Source organism: Erinaceus europaeus, chromosome 19 (genome assembly GCF_950295315.1).
Source record: "Erinaceus europaeus chromosome 19, mEriEur2.1, whole genome shotgun sequence".
Lineage (NCBI taxonomy): Eukaryota > Metazoa > Chordata > Mammalia > Eulipotyphla > Erinaceidae > Erinaceus > Erinaceus europaeus.
In genome coordinates, this window is record NC_080180.1 from 31,036,302 (window position 1) to 31,049,419 (window position 13,118).

At 44.1% G+C, this 13,118-nt stretch overlaps 1 protein-coding gene across 5 annotated transcripts in view; it reads left to right on the forward strand.

Annotated features, from left to right (window-relative positions):
- Nucleotides 1-13,118, forward strand: part of SLC39A14 (solute carrier family 39 member 14) — a 59,471-nt gene that overhangs the window by 26,732 nt on the left and 19,621 nt on the right. The window lies entirely within an intron of this gene.

A 13,118-nucleotide genomic window follows, 5' to 3' on the forward strand; every position in this document is an offset into this window, starting at 1 on the left:
GCTGCTGCCTCTTGGTATTCCTTCTCCCCCTGCCTCCCTCAAGACAGACTCCTGCATGGTCTGGAAACCTCCCACCCTGGGTGGCCATCTGCTGAGCCAAAGCCAAAAGCTTGAGGTGCATGAATGTTCTGGGGGTGGGAGCTGGAAGGAGAGAATATGTCCTTTTAAGGTATGTAGGGAAGCAGTAGGCTGGAGGTTGACGAGGTAGGGGAAGAATGGTCTGATTGAGTTCTGCTGCCCGGGCAAGGCCAGGGTGGGCAGTCAAGTTGTAATGCTTATACTGCACTTGGGCGGGTGGTTTACAAGAGGAGAGCAACCTCTGGGATCATACCTGTATCATTATTTGTTTAACCATGAATGTTTGTAGGCTGTTGCTTTTGTGGGGTTTATGTTTAGTTTCCCCTAACTCAGACAGGAGTAAAGTAATAATTTTTAATGTTTATTTATTTATTCCCTTTTGTTGCCCTTGTTTTTTTAAATTTTTTATTGTTGTATTATGATTGATGTCGTTGTTGTTGGATAGGACAGAGAGAAATGGAGAGAGGAGGGGAAGACAGAGGGGGAGAGAAAGATAGACACCTGCAAACCTGCTTCACTGCTTGTGAAGCGACTCCCCTTCAGGTGGGGAGCTAGCGGCTCGAACTGGGATCCTTATGCCGGTCCTTGCGCTTTGTGCCATGTGCGCTTAACCCACTGTGCTACCACCCTACTCCCCCAGTAATAATTTTTAATTCTGCCACCAGCATTCTTAGTGGGGCTCAGTGCCTGCACAATGAATCCTCTGCACTCTGCAGTCATTTTTCTTCTTTATTATTAATAGGGTAGAGAGGAATTGAGGGGGGAAAGGGAGATAGCAGAGGCAGAAATTATTCTTTTTTAATATTTAATTAATTTTTTTAATAAAAACAGAAATCTGGAGGAAGAAAGGCAATTGCAGCACTGCTTCAGTGCTCGTGACACTTTCCTCCTGCAGGTGCACATTATAATGTGTGTTTTGTACCAATTGGATGAACCACTGACTGCCCCCAATTTATTTTATTCTTACATGAGTGAGAGGCAGAGAGCAGAGCATATGGCATATGGCAGGGCAGGGGAACAAACCTAGAGCATGCAAATCCTGTCTTCTAATACTGAACTATTTTACCAGACCCTAAAAATATATTTGTTATGTTCTTCTTCTTCTTCTTCTTCTTCTTCTTCTTCTTCTTCTTCTTCTTCTTCTTCTTCTTCTTATTATTATTATTATTATTATTATTATTATTATTATTATTATTATTTTGCCTCCAATATTATTGCTGAGGCTCAGTGCCTCTGCCATGAACCCCCTGCTCCTTGTGGCCATCTTTTTTTCATTGTTACATATTCTTATATTCCTACCCCTACCACACCCATTGGGCTGAAGTAGAAGAAGCAAACCAAAACACCAAATCTTACCCAGAAATAGTCATCATTGGTATAATATCTGTTATTTCAGGTCATTCTGTAGGCATATTCATAGGTGCCGAGAAATAAAGTTAAAGCAAAATTGAAGAAATTATTATGTGTGCTTTTCATGAAATTATTTCCTACAAGCCCTCTTTAGTAAGGTTAAAAATAAAACTTGTGGGGGGTCGGGTGATAGCGCAGCAGGTTAAGTACATGTGGTGCAAAGCGCAAGGACCGGCATTAAGGACCCCAGTTCGAGCCCCCGGCTCCCCACCTGCAGGGGAGTCACTTCACAGGCGGTGAAGCAGGTCTGCAGGTGTCTTTCTCTCCCCCTCTATGGCTTCCCCTCTTCTCTTCATTTCTCTCTGTCCTGTCCAACAACAAACGACATCAACAGCAATAACCACAACAAGGCTACAACAACAAGGGCAACAAAAGTGAGGGGGGAAGGCCTCTAGCAGCAGTGAATTCATGGTAGCTGCCTGGACAGGTGGATTCATCATGCAGGCACTGAGCCCCACTGAAACCCTAGGGGCAATAAAAATAAATAAATTAAAAATGTTTAATACCATTAATGCAATCAAGAAATGGGGAAGATGACAAAAAATATGAAAATGCTAATACTGTCCTCATTGTTCACAATAAAGAGCCAATGTTAATACCTCTCCAAGACAAGATACTTTTTCATTCAGAGATACAGAGGGAGATATATCACAGTATCCTCTAGTGCCATAAAACCTTCCATGTGGTGTGGGGGCTTGAACCTAGGCCATGTGTACGGCAGGACACATGCTTATATCCAATAATAATCTCTTCAGTTCACAAGTTTTATTTTATTTTATTTTATTTTATTTTATTTTATTTTATTTTATTGCCTCCAGGGTTATTGCTGGGGCTCAGTGCCTGCAAAATGAATCCACTATTCCTGGAGGCCATTGTTTTTCTCCTTTTTTGTTGCTCTTGTTGTTGTAGCCTTGTTGTGGTTATTGTTGTTGGTGGTGTCATTCGTTGTTGGATAGGACAGAGAGAAATGGACAGAGGAGGGGAAGCCAAAGAGGTGAAGAGAAAGATAGACACCTGCAGACCTGCTTCATCGCCTGTGAAGTGACTCCCCTGCAGGTAGGGAGCTGGGGGTCCTTATGCCGGTCCTGTGCTTTGCGCCATATGTGCTTAACCTGCTGCACTACCACCTGACTCCCTAGTCTCTCTTTTTTAAAAAGATTTACTTATTAGTGAGAGAATCATAATGTTACTGTGGCACATGCAGTACTGGGGATCAAAGTCATGACTTATGCTTGAGAATCCAACTTCTTATCTGCTGTGCCACCTCCCTGGCACTATTTTACAATTTTTGTAGTAAAATATTTTAGGAAAAAGTTTCTTTTCGATGCCTGCAAAGGTTTTGAGGTCAGTAGCTTAACTAGACTGTGTCTCAGTATTGAGCTTTCGGCATCAGTTATTTTGGTAGAATACAGTGTATTGTTTATTTTCTTTCTTTGTTTTACTAGAGCACTGCTCAGCTCTTGTTTACGGTGGTGCAAAGGATTGAACCTGGGACTTTTTTTTTTTTTGCTTCCAGGGTTATTGCTGGGGCTCAGTGCCTTCTCGTGGTGCATCCCGTGAGTACCCATTTATTAGGGAAACTGACGATCCTTCCTAGCCGACTGAATCCACATGGATCCCAGTCACTTTCAAAGCCAGCAACAAGCAGACATCAGGCTCAACCTGACGCTGTTTACTGGCTACGGAAGAAGGGCAAACGCTAGAAGAAGAAAGTGCCTGCACCATGAATCCACTGCTCCTGGAGGCCATTTTTTTCTTTTTTGTTGCCCTTGTAGTTGTAGCCTTGTTGTGGTTATTATTGTTGATGATATTGTTCGTTGTTGGATAGTACAGAGAGAAATGGAGAGAAGAGGGGAAGACAGAGAGGGGGAGGGAAAGATAGACACTTGCAGACCTGTTTTACCGCCTGTTAAGCGACTCCCTTGCAGGTGGGGAGCCCTGGTCTCAAACTGGTATCCTTATGCTGGTCCTGTGCTTTGCACGTGATACTGTGCTTTGCACCACGTGCGCTTAACCTGCTGCACTACCTCTTTACCCCCTGAACCTGGGACTTTATAGCCTGACGCATTAAAGTCTTTTGTAGATATCTATCTTCCCAGCCTAACAATGTATTTTTTCAGTCTTTAGATTGTTTTTCCTTTTCATTTTAGAAGACTATTATATTTTTAAATATACCTTCTGTTCCACCCATTGGTGTTATGCTCAGGAACACCAGTTATCTACCCCTGTATTGTTATTTTTGTCTTCTCCCAATTTGCTTTTTTTAATTTGTCTTTACTGGTTATCTCAAACCTTCCTTTGCCAGTATTCTTATTTTAAATCACTAGCTATAACTTGTTCTCTGTTCATTATAATATATTAGTTCTTCAGCTATGGTTTGTTCATTTTTAGTAAACCTACAATTTTTGAATCTCATTTTGTTTAATTTTAGTTTTATTTTTGTTTACCAGAGCATTGCTCAGCTCTGGCATATGGTGCTGAGGATTGAACCTGGAACCTTTGGTGCTTCAGACATGAAAGTCTTTTGCTTAATTAACCATTATGCTGTCTCCCCAGCTCTTCTCATCTTTGAGTTCTGGTCTTTACTGAATTAATATTATGACTATATTATCTAGAGTGTGAAGCAGTTGTGAGGAGCTGCTTTCTCTGAAGTTGGGCTCTGCTGTCACTTGGCATTGTCTGCATGCTTTTCACTTCACCTTGGTCGCACAGTGCTGCCCTGTTCTAAAATAATATGTTGATGTACACTCCTATTAACTTGTAGTCTCCAAAAAAAATTAATAATAAGATGCTGTGAGGCTGAGCAGTACCCACCCCATTTACAGCATTGCTGAGGGCCAGCTGTGACTGTTTTTGTAACCTGGATGGCAGTGAACCTGGCTGCTCTCTTCTGGGGTGTGGGGTGTGGCCCACCAGCTGCCTCTGTCAGCCACTTATTTGGTGGGGAGTGTTTCATTTGCTTTAGAGGGGATTAGTGCTCAGACTGGAGCTTCCCCAGTTCAGTGTATGGCTAGCATTCTTGTGTGCACTTATAGTTCTTTATTTTCTTGGCAGCTCACCTCAGCTAAAGAGGAAAGGAGTTGGGTACCTCCCAGATTTAGGGAGGTTGCTGAGAATCCCTGTGGAGCCAAAACTGGGGTAGAAACTGTGTGGTGCCACCCAAGTTCTGTCTTCTTTCTAGTTTTGATGTCATGCTGTTTTCTTGTCTGCTGTCTTTTGTTTTCCTTTATACTGTCTCCCCCTCCCCCCTAAACAAAGTTTATTTCCAGATGGAGGAAAATTGTGATGTCTTTTTAATTCTTCATCTTAACGCAGAAATTTGTATTCTGTAGTGTTTTTACATAAATATACTTTTCTGAAATACTCTTGACACATTGCATATATATTTTCTTCTTCAAACTAAAGAAACATACCGAGTTATATCTGCAAGTTGCTGGCATCACTGCATCTGGTCCTTCTGCTGCCAGAGTCAGCTTTGCCTGTTATTTGAGTCCACAGCACTGAAATGTACCAAGCGCAGGGGTTTTGGGTTCTTGACACCCCCCCCCCCACACACACACACCTTTGTCTTTTGCCTGGTCCAGGTTTTTTTTTTTTAAATAAACATTTCTTTTCTTCTAATTATCTTTACTTATTTATTGGATAGAGACAGCCAGAAATCTAGAGGGAAGGGTGATAGAGAGGGAGAGAGACAGACACCTGCAGCACTGTGTCACCACTTGCAAAGCTTTTCCCCTGCAAGTGGGGGCCGGGGGCTCAAACCCTGGTCCTTGCTCGTAGTAACATGTGCGCTGCTCAACCAGGTGCTCCACCACCCAGCCCCTACTTGCTTGTTTTTTGTTTTTTTTTTTCCCTCCAGGGCTATTGCTGGGCTCGGTGCCTGCACCATGAATCCACCACTCCTGGAGGCCATTTTCCCCCCTTTTGTTGCCCTTGTTGTTGTAGCCTCTTTGTGGTTATTATTATTGCCATTGTTGATGTTTTTCGTTGTTAGATAGACAGAGGGGGGGAGAGAAAGATAGACACCTGCAGACCTGCTTCACCGCCTGTGAGCGACTTCCCTGCAGGTGGGGAGCCAGGGGCTCGAACCGGGGGCTCGAACCCGGATCCTTATGCCAGTCCTTGCGCTTTGCGACACATGCGCTTAACCCACTGCGCCACCGCCCAACCCCCACTTGCTTGTTTTCAGTGCCTTTCCTTACAGTGACTCAGAACTCAGTTTGCCTTTACCAGTTAGCCTTTAGCAGAGTGTGTCCCCAGAGGAGACATTCCTATTTAGGTGGACTTTAGAATGGGGGGCAGAGGAGGTGACAGGTGGAGCACAGGACATGAGATCCCTGATTTGATCCTTGGTACCATATATGCCAGAATAGAGTGCTGCTCTGGTCTTTGTCTTTTACAAATATTGGGGGGGGGGATGGCTAGGGAGGGATTGGGAGAGGACTATGTGGTATGGATGGGACATTGGAGAAAGTCCACCTGAAGGTCTTCTGCAAAACTAAGCTGTTACTGGGAGAGAACTCCAGGGGGCAGGGCCTGTCTCACAGCCCTGGACCTGAGATCACAGGTACCTTGGAGATCCCTTGCTGCTGTCCCTAGAGGACTGTGAGTGGGCCTTTAGGTGAGCAGAGACAGCTGAGGGAAAGCTGAAGATGGTTCACTAAGGCCCATTGGTGAAGGGTGTCGAGGTGGAGCAGGAAACCACTACCCTTCTTCTTCTAGCGTTTGCCCTTCTTCCGTAGCCAGTTAATAGCGTAGCAGGACCAACAGCTTGAAAGCTGTCAGGAGCTGCTTGTTGCTGGCTTTGAAAGTGACTGGGATCCCTGTGGATTCAGTCGGCTAGGAAGGATCGTCAGTTTCCCCAATGAATGGGTACTCATGGGATGCACCACGAGAAGGTCGATCCAATGCACCACTACCCTGGGGAGTTATATCTCTATCTTTGTACCTTCCTTGCCCTTTCCTCTGGTGTAGCCACTTCCCTCCACCCTCACAGTCATTCTCCATTGTGGGCCATCAGTCTTCTGGTTAGTTGTAAGTACAGAATTTTGTAGCATCCCAATTCAAGACTGCCCACATACCACTAAGAGTCCAGCTTTGCTAGTTCTAGGCTTATAATCATTGTGCTCCCAAATAGCACATGTTCTGAGGGGGGCAGTGTAAGTGGGGAGGTTTATAAACACACAGCTATTGTCTGTTTCCTGTGATTTACCAGTTGACCTCAGAAACAGGTGTGATTGTCTCTGGAGCTTTCCTGAGTCCAAAGGAAAGAGAAATGGGAGAGAGAATGGGCGTGCCACCTGGCTGGCTGCTTGGGGAAGGGAGTGGATTTTTGGAGAGTAGGCAGCTCCTAGGCCCTTCAGTTCTGTTTCCTGTTCTGCACTCATCCCACCTGCATGCAGATTGTTATCAGGCCAGAAGAAATTCAGGGACAAAGACACCAGTAAGTGACAGATCCGATTTATTGGGGAGATAAGGGAAAAGTACATATTCAGAGGAACTACAGACAGATCTGAGGGTGGATTGCACTAGGTAGGTTTACTGGGGGGGGGGGGGGCGAGGACGACAGACCGTGAGGGGATTCTATTTCCAGGAAGCCCACCCAGCTTATACTGGAAAGGTAGAATAATTACTATTCTCTAGGGTGCTGGGGAAAGAGAAGGCATTTCTTTAAAGTGGAGTTTGGGATCCTCCTCTTTTCTGACCCTATTTGTCCCTTCTGGGACTGGCATGGCATCAGGTGCATGATGATGGTATGGAGATGTTTTTTAATATTTATTTATTTCCTTTTTGTTGCCCTTGTTGTTTTCATTGTTGTTGTAGATGTCGTCGTTGTTAGATAGGACATAGAGAAATGGAGAGAGGAGGGGAAGACAGAGGGGGAGAGAAAGATAGACACTTGCAGACCTGCTTCACTGCCTGCAAAGCAACTCCCCTGCAGGTGGGGAGCCAGGGGCTCGAACTGGGATCCTCACGCCAGTCCTTACGCTTGCTTTGCGCCACGTGCGCGCGTAACTTGCTGCACTCCTGACTCATGTAGCCCGCCTCTCCACGAAACATCAGGGCAAGGCCATATTGTTCCCTCCTGTTTAAGGGAAGCACAGAAAGCTGTGTGGCTTGTCCATAGAACAGAAGTATTTGGCAGGTAGAATTCTGGCTTAGGAGTTTCCAGGTGAAGCTTCTGCAGCCCCAGGATGTTGTGGGGGGTGGTGTGGGGGCAGGGTGGGGGTTGAGAACCAGCCTCACAGGTCTTTCTTTTCCTCCAGGACAGTTGGGTCTGGCGCCCTAAAGACAGGCCTAAGGCACTGACATCATTTTCTTTGAACCCCAGTCAAGTGAACAAAGGAGTAGAGAGGCTCCAGCTTCTCTTGGTGGGGGGGCTGGTCCTCTGAACCAGCAGCACACTTATCTTTGTGCTTGTTTTTCTGCTTCCTGGAAGGTGTCCTGGAGGGCTGGCCGCTCTCTGGGAGAACTGGAATTGCGCTATGGGAGTGAGGGGGCACCCCAGTTCAAAGATTGTGCCCCCACCTGCCAAGAGGAAGCTTTGCTTTCTTCCTCTTTATTTTCCCCCTAAAAACCTTTCATAATTTTTTCCCCCCTAAGAATAACTTTGCACTTAAGGAAAAAGAATCTCCATTGGGGCAGAAAGCTCTCCTTTCATGTCTGCCAAAAGGCCAGGGTCACTTGGGTTTGAAGTGCTTTCAGCTTGGTGGAACTTTGATGGGTATTGCATTAAATTTGTATATGGCTCTGGGGAGAATATTCATTTTGATGATATTTATTCTTCCAATCCCTGAGCATGGGATATCTTTCCATTTCTTGGTATCATTTCCTTGAGTACCGACTCAGTTTTCAGCATACAAGTCTTTCACTTCTTTGGTCAACTTTATTCCTAGGTATTTGATTGATTTTGCTGAAACAGTAAATGGGAGTGATTTCTGGATGTCTTCTTCTTCAGATTTAGTGTTTGCATAAAGAAATGCTACTGATTTTTGTACATTGATTTTGTAGCCTGATACCTTGCTATATTGCCTAATAACTTCCAGTAGTTTTCTGCTGGATGCTTTAGGTTTTTCTATGTATACTATCATATCATCTGCAAATAGTGAGAGCTTGACTTCTTCCCTTCCAATCTGTATTCCTTTGATTCCTTTCTCTTGCCTGATTGCTATGGCAAGAACTTCCAATACTATGTTGAAGAGTAACGGTGACAGTGGACAGCCCTGTCTAGTCCCCGATCTGAGGGGGAATGCTTTCAGCTTCTGTCCATTGAGTATGATGTTGGCTGTAGGTTTGCTATATATAGACTCCACTATCTTGAGGAATTTCCCATCTATTCCCATTTTTTGTAGAGTTTTGAGCATGAATGGGTGTTGATTTTGTCAAAGGCTTTCTCTGCATCTATTGAGATAATCATGTGGTTTTTGGCTTTGCTTTTATTGATGTGGTGAATGACATTGATTGAATTAGATGTTGAACCATCCTTGCATTCCTGGGATGAATCCCACTTGGTCGTGATGAACAATCTTTTGATATGTTGCTGTATCCGGTTGGCCAAGATCTTGTTTAATATTTTGGCATCTATGTTCATCAGAGATATTGGTCTGTAGTTTTCCTTTTTTTTCTGTCCCTATCAGCTTTTGGTATCAGGGTGATGTTGGCTTCATAGAAGGTGGAAGGGAGTATTCCTGTTTCTTCAATCTTATGGAAAAGCTTAAGAAGTATGGGTACTAACTGTTTCCTGAAAGTTTTGTAGAATTCATTTGTGAAGCCATCTGGTCCAGGACTTTTGTTTTTGGGGAGGTTCTTAATAACGGTTTCAATTTCTTTGTGATTGGTGCGTTTAGATTTTGTAGTTCTTCTTGGTTCAGTTTTGGAAGGGCATATGCTTCTAGGAATTGTTCCATTTCTTCCAGAAGTTTCGCAGGATTCTCTGGATTTCTGTGGTGTCAGTTGTGATATCTCCTCCATCGTTTACAATTCTATTAATTTGAGACATCCTGACCTGAGGGTTTTGGAGTTGCTTTCCCATTCTCCCCTGCCTGAGGGAGGGGGGGGGCTGGGCTTGCTGGAGACAGCTCTGGTCAGTACTTTGTCTTTGGGCATCACTGCACCCTGAAGGAAGCAGTGCAGCAGAGAGTGCAGGTCACCTGGAGGAGAGGAGGGTGAGGGTGGCCCACTGCTCGTGAAGCTTTCCTTGTGCAGGTGGGGACTAGGGGCTTGAGCCCTATTTCCAGCACTTAGTAAGGTGTGTGCTCTAGCAGATGTGCCACTGCTTGACCTTGTGCTTGCCTTCTTAGGACTGACACAGTATCTTAGGCATCTCCCTCCAAGTGTTTTTGAGTTTTTTCTGAGTTCTTTGAAGTTGCTGCAGGTCAGTTTGAGAAATGCAACTGAAGTGGGAGCGATTATTTTGTTAAAGTGGTTCCACAGAAGGAGCCCTATAATATAAGCCTGGTCTCTTCAGGCATATGTGGGTGGTTCCCCTGCATGGGTGTTCAGAAGTACCTCTTCTGTTGGACTTGGGGTACTTATGAACAGATAGAAATTGGAAGAGACAGCAGGCATTTTGCGAATCTCTGTGGGACCCAGGGTCCAGGACTGTCAGTCAAGTGTTTACACCAGAGAATGCTGCCAGCTGTCTTCCCCTGAGTCCTCGCAGCCCTCTTCCCCTTTCTTTGGACAACCAGCATGTTCCCAGCACAGATGGCAGTGAGCTCAGGTGGAAACTGTTGCCTTTGCACAGTGGGCTTGGACCCAGGATTCATACTGTTTAGCATGATTGAGCATTTTCTTCCCGTAGAACTACATAGTTCAAACTAATATTGATACTTTAACAAACCATCAATTTTGGTTATATTTAATGAATGCATATGTGCGACTCAAAGTATATCCCATCAAAGAGTGATGATGTTTCATGTCCGCACATTTTTGGATGCCCCATCCTGTGGAGCTGAAAGCCTGGAATGTCCGTGTGTGTGTGTGTGTGTGTGTGTGTGTGTGTGTGTGTGTGTGTGTGTGTGTGTGTGTGTGTTAGAGATTTGTGATCTGTGTGTTAACTATTGGCTGCAAGTAAAGTCAGCCACAGGATTATTCCAGATAGTTCCTTGAGCAGCATGGTGTCAGCTGAGAGCCCATCAAAGTGCAAAATCTCTGCTAATTATATGTTTTATCATAATAATAACTTGCCTTAACTCTCACTGTTAAATCTTCACCATAATCCCATGAGGTGGGTACCAATTATATTAAATTAGAGAGAGACTGAATAACTTGCCCATAGTTACTTGTCTTTCTGATACTAAAGGCCATAGCAGGCTGTGTCACAACTCTGGGTGATTATAAAATATTGACTTAAGTTCAGTAATTTGCCTGAGTTCACACAGCTGGTTGCTGGCAGAACTAGCATATAAATAAGTTAGCCTCTGCTCTGGCTCCTCTGTCAAGGCCTGTTCAGCCAGTGGAATGTCCACTGGAAGGCAAGGAGACAACTATAGCAACTGGTACGGGGTCTGGGTTAAGGAGACTCATTTGTTTCTCCTGATATTTCATTCACTAGATATTAACCATCTAAGGGAAATGATTAACAAAAGAAAAACTATTAAGTTGGCTTTCCCTCTCTGCTTCTTTTCAGTTCTTTGTAACATAATTGTTGTTTCATTTATTCACTGGATAGAGCAATTAAGAGGAAAGGGGGAAGAAAGAGAGAGAGAGAGAGACACCTACAGCACTGCTTAACCACTTCTAAAGTCTTCCCCTGCAAGTGGGGGTTGGGGGCTTGAACCCAGGTCCTTGCACCCTGTAAAACATGTGCACTCAACTAGGTGTGCCACTAACTGGCCCCTTTCCTTTTCTTTTTCCTTTTCTTTTTTTTTCCTTTTACTAAAGCACTGTTCAGCTTTGGTTTGTGGTGGTGCTGGGAATTGAACCTGGGGCTTTGGAGGCTCAGGTATGAAATTCTTTTTGCATAACTATTATGCTATTTCTCCTGTCCCTGTTATGCTTCTTTCTTTTCTTTTCTTTCTTTCTTTGCCTCAGGTTATTACTGGGGCTTAGTGCCTGCACTATGAATCCACTGCTCTTGGAGGCCATTTTGTTTCCTACTTTGTTGCCCTTGTTGTTCTTATTGATTAAAGCATTGTAGGGTCATACAAAATGTATATTGCTTTAATTAATAGTTCTATTTCTAGAATTGATACTAACAGAAGCAATCCATTCATGATAAGATCAAATGAATTCTGTCAATTTTATGGAATAGGATACAGCTGTGAAAATTAGAATGCATAATATTAAGAAGCAGAACAGGGAAGCTGCACAGCAGGTTAAGTGCACATGGCGTGAAGCTAAAGGGCTGGTGTAAGGATCTTGGTTCAAGCCCCCAGTTCCCCACCTGCAGTGGGGGTTGCTTCACAAGCGGTGAAGTGGGTCTACAGGTATCTATCTTTCTCTCCCCTTCTCAGTCTTCCCCTCCTCTCTCCATTTCTCTCTGTCCTATCCAACAATAATGACAGCAATAACAACAACAATAATAATAACAACAACAAGGATAAACAACAAGGGCAACAAAAGGGGAAGAATGGCCTCCAGGAGCAGTGGATTCATAGTACAGGCACCGAGCCCCAGCAATAAGCCTAGAGGCAAAATGAAAGAAAGTATGACCCTATAACGTTTCAATAGTTGTATCATTTATATTGCTGCCAGTAGTATTTCATTATTACTTGTTTAGTCTTTTTAAAAAATTATTTATTATTTATTCCCTTTTGTTGCCCTTGTTTCATTGTTGTAGTTATTGATGTCGTTGTTGTTGCATAGGACAGAGAGAAATGGAGAGAGGAGGGGAAGACAGAGAGGGGGAGATAAAGATAGACCTGCTTCACCACTTGTGAAGCGACTCCCCTGCAGGTGGGGAGCTAGGGGCTTGAATCGGGATCCTAACGCCCGTCCTTGCGCTTTGCGCCACCTGCATTTAACCCGCTGCACTACCGCCTGACTCCCTACTTGTTTAATCTTACATTAAGATACGTATGTATTATTTCCTGATTTGCTTTGCTGTTTGAATAGGTAGCAAAATAGCACCATCCTGTGGCCAGGGAGGTGGTTTAGTTTGTAGAGAACATTCCTTGTGTGCATGAGGCCCCAAGTTCAACACCCAGTTCTGTATAAGCACTCTCCATCTTTTTCATTTGTGGGGTTTTATTTATTTAAGATTATTTTATTTCATATAAGATTTTTATGAGAGAGGAAGTAAGAGTGAGAAACCAGAGCATCATTCATGTACCTGTGGTGCCAGAACACTGGGAACCCACCAGGAGACTCAGATCCAAGTTCTACATTCTACCAGTTGAGCTGTCCCTCGCCCCCACCACTCAACGTATGTTCTGATCTTTCTCCCTCCCCTTGTTAATAAGTTTTAAATATTTTTTTTGCCTCCAGGGTTATTGCTAGGACTTGGTGCTGGCACTGCGAATCCACTGCTCCTGGAGGCTATTCCCCCCCCATTTTTGTTGCTCTTGTTATTATTGTTATTGATGCCGTTGTTATTGGATAGGACAGAGAGAAATGGAAAGAGGAAGGTAAGACAGAGGGGGAGAGAAAAATAGACACCTGCAGACCTGCTTCACTGCCTGTGAAGC